The sequence below is a fragment of the Hibiscus syriacus genome, unplaced genomic scaffold (assembly GCF_006381635.1).
Source record: "Hibiscus syriacus cultivar Baekdansim isolate YM2019G1 unplaced genomic scaffold, ASM638163v2 tig00111941_pilon, whole genome shotgun sequence".
Lineage (NCBI taxonomy): Eukaryota > Viridiplantae > Streptophyta > Magnoliopsida > Malvales > Malvaceae > Hibiscus > Hibiscus syriacus.
Genome location: NW_024063217.1, coordinates 829,401 through 833,935, shown reverse-complemented (window position 1 = coordinate 833,935; position 4,535 = coordinate 829,401).

The following is a 4,535-nucleotide window of genomic DNA, read 5'->3' as shown; positions in this document are numbered from 1 at the left end:
TTGTACAAATAAATGTCGATATCTACAACTCATAAGCTCCAAAAATACTTGCCATTACCAATAGGCGTCTGTACACCGAAGCTGTAGCTTCTACGGAATGTGACGAATGATGGGCTTATATCATATTCATAACATATATACACATGCATGCATGTGCATGGTCACGGGCATGCATGCTCGATATTTTCTGAATTCTTTTAGTAGCGTTTGGTTGCAAGAAACATATAGACAGTAGAAAACAAAAACAGTTAATGCAAGTAATCTACATGAGAAATGATGAACATTAATGTGAGGATCAGAACCACATTTTACTGCGTAAATAAAGCAATAAAATCTGTTGTGTTATTTCTTTGAGCCTAAGAAATGAGAGAAGACCAATAATCACTTGATTTATTGGGATATCTGTCGTACTTGATTCGAATTAATCTATTAATGAATCAATTACTTGTAGTTATACCAAAAAAATTATAGAGTTGGGGCTGGTGTTATGAAAAGTTTTGGAACAGAAGGTTGAAGATGAAGTAACATCAAGTGACATGGTCGTGTCTTGAATGATTATAAGGATAAGAGGAGTATGTATATGTACCTTCTAGGTCTAGGTGGGGAGCTCCTCAAGTACGTATCGTCCATTTGGCCTTGCTTATTTTTGTGGACAATAATGTGATTGACATACGCTTTCACGTGATTTTTTTATCGTGTTGTTTCAATTCTTATTTTATTATAAAATAATTTGACTTTTAAATATAGATATATATGATACGTTATATATTTATTTAAAAATTAAATTAGATTTGATTATAATTTAAGTTAAATATTATTTGATTATTAAGTTTATTTAGGGGCTGTTTGTTTACTTCAGAATGATTAAACGCTGAATGATTCAAATGCTGAATGATTCAGAAGCTCTGTATGAATTAGCTCTGAATGTGACATGTTGTTTGATAATGACTCTGAATCATACAGAATGTACTTCTGTGCGGAATCATTCAGCACTGTTTTGCTGAATCAGTAAGCACTGAATTATTCAGAGGTGAGAAACAAACACGTTGAATGCTAAACAATTCAACATTCAACGCTTAATGGTTCCATTCAGAGCTGAATGGTTCCATTCAAAGCTGAATGGTTCCATTCATAGCCAAACAAACAACCCCTTAATTACAGGGATGAAGTTATGTGCCGTCTTGAGGTCATTGTTACTATTTTTCATTATTTTAAAAAGTATATGGATAGATATCTAATTAGCCCTTTTAGTTTTAGTTTATTTTAATTTTATCCTTTATTTTTATTGTTAATTATATTTTTTCCCGTTGAGTAAGTATTCTGATTTTGTCCATGTTTAATTAAGAATTCTTATGGAATAAAGAATATTCGTGATTAGGTAATTGACTTTATATAAGTAAAATGTATGTCTTGACTTTTAAAATTATGAGAATAAATTATTTTGCAGAAATGAAATCATTTTGTATTCTCTACAACTTTTGTGGGTTTACGTTGCAGAGATGTGTTTTAGAATACGTCAAGTTTTGATATATATATATATATATATTAAAATACAAATACATGATATATCATGTATTTGTATTTTTTTAAGATCTTTACGTTAATAGTGAATTAGTGTTTTTTCATTATTGAAGGTGGACAAGTTAAATCACATTAAATCTCATCTTACGAACAATTTTTTCTATATTAATATCGTCTTGTTTTGTTTTTCCGATCTTTAAAAAAAATGAATAATTCTAGTTATATGTGTATTAGATATGTACTCGTGTCTTAAGACCGGAGTTGGTTTAGGCGCATTGTTTCGCGTTGGACCGTTGTCCTTGGGAGGACTTGTTGTGCAATTGAGTAACCTTGGTCTGGTTGGCGAGCCTGTCGGGTGTCACCCTCGTCGAGTTGGAACACGACAATGTTATAAATTCAATTGGAAAATTATTCTCCTTTTTACATTTTGGCCTTTTCTTTTTCTAAATTTGCCAATCAATCATGACACCTAGCATCTTTGTAAGCATCTCCAGTCTACCAATGGTGGATTGTATTAGCCATATACAGAACTTGCAGTGCTTTTGAAAATGACTTACAGGTAGAAAGGCAAGTCATGTAGCAGGAACTCTGTATACTTTCTATGTCAAATTTTACTCCACAGTAACCTCCAAAAATCACCTCTGTATTATTTCGTGCGAGTTATAATTTTTTATCGATGGTATCTCCTCCACGAGTCTATAATGCTTCGCTGAAACATCTGTTCCTGTTGTTGAAGACAATGACGGATTTAAAAATAATTTTTTAAAAGTCAACACATATATATTAATAACAAAAAAAAATCATATGGAATGAACATAAATAAAATCTTAGAACGGATATCACTAGTAAAATAAACAATTAATATAAAATCTTGATTTTATGGTAAACACGTGTCCATCCTAAATAATTCTTGCGTCCGCACACCGGTCCTGGCTCGTAAACTCGAGAAAGACAATACAACCTCTGTTCCAATTAGCGGGTCCGTTTGTCGGAATTACACGAACTGCGTTTTCTCTACCGTCATCCATGTTGCCCATCAGAATTATTGTACAATGTCAAATTTGTCATATGATTTTCGCGTTTGAATTTGCAGCAACAAGTGTTAAATTATTAAGCATAACTGGGTTTTCAGAAATAGATAATTCTATCACACTATGAACTGTTTTGTTGAAGTTGAAAGCTTGGAATGTGTTGGAAAATAAACACAGCATGTACACCATTATTTCCTTCGTATGGAAAACAATAGCACTAATGAAGAAAATGTAGCATAAATTGTCTAGGTAATTTGCTTTCCTGTAATTATCTTATCCACTTTTTTAAATTACTGTTCTAGTTGCTGTTACTGCTGAAGGTTGAATAACTTAAAATATGGCCCGTCTTTCATTTCTATCAGACTAGAATGAGTCCCTTGCTCTATTATTTAGGTGACTAGTGTGAAAACGATTGTATTAAAAATCACCCCAAGGTAGATTCCTAGGAAAGAGGAGGGGTCACAATGGTCCCACTTAAAACTCACTTTCCTTAGACAGAACTACCAAGACAAATAATTTTAATAGGACAATAATTAACAACAACTATACCCGACAATAACTATTAAATAGACATAAAAGAAAACATCAAAATTGAACGAGGTTAGACCAAAATTATACCTACCTCCTCGAACACTACTAAAATAATATTTCACTAATAGAAGAAATATTACAAAGAGAGAGAAAGAGTACAAATAACCTTTAATATAGAAGAATGCTTATATTTGTGGGATGATTAACTAAGGAAGAGGAAAACTCTATTTATAACAAAAGAATTTCTCCTCCTCCTTATACACAACCAATGCGCGACTTTGCCAAAAAACCAACAAATCTCCACCTTGGCAAATTCCACACACATCTCTAAAAAAATCCAATCTTCAGTAGTGTCTGCAAATTCATCTTTCAATTTGTAACAATATTGACCAAGTCTAAACAATGTTTAAACTTGACCGCAGTTACCACTTTTGTCAACATATCAGCAGGATTCTCAGTGGTCTGAATCTTATGGATTATGACTCCACCTTTTTCTAGAATCTCTCGTACAAAGTGATATCGAACATCGATGTGCTTCGTCCTTGCATGGTAAACCTGGTTCTTTGCTAAATGAATAGCACTCTGACTGTCACAGTGCACTTTGATGTGCTTCTGTTCCATTCCCAATTCACCAAGCAACCCTTGAAGCCAAATTACCTCCTTCATAGCCTCTGTAACTGCTATATACTCTGCCTCTGTAGTAGACAAAGCCACTGTTGACTGTAAGGTGGACTTCCAACTGACTGGTGTCTTTGCAAATGTAAACACATAACCAGTAGTTGATCGACGCTTGTCCAAATCACCTGCACAGTCTGAATCACAATACCCAACTACACACTGACCATCTTGTTTGTCCTGCTGAAAGACCAAACCAACATCTATGGTATTCAGAATATACCACAGAATCCATTTCACAACTTGCCAATGCTCCTTTCCAGGATCATGCATATACCTGCTCACAACCTCAACTGCCTGTGAAATATCGGGTCTCGTACACACCATTGCATACATCAAGCTACCAACAACACTTGCATACGAAACCTTTGACATGTATTCCCGTTCTGCATCATCCTTAGGTGACATGGATGCACCGAGCTTGAAATAAGGAGCAAGAGGTGTACTAACTGGTTTTGACTTCTCATTCATGCCAAAACGTTTTAGTACCTTCCTCAGATATTCTTTTTGAGACAAACAAAGCCTCCCCAATTTCTTATCCCTTCATATCTACATGCCTAGAATCTTCTTCGCTTCACCAAGATCCTTCATCTCAAACTCCCTGTTTAATTGAGTCTTTAGTTTCGCAATTTCTGTCTGACTCCTGGAAGCTATCAACATATCATCAACATAAAGAATAAGATATATATAGGATCTGTCTTGTAGCTTGCGTAAATACACACAATGATCATATTTGCTTCTTGTGTACTTCTGCCCTATCATAAACTTGTCAAATCG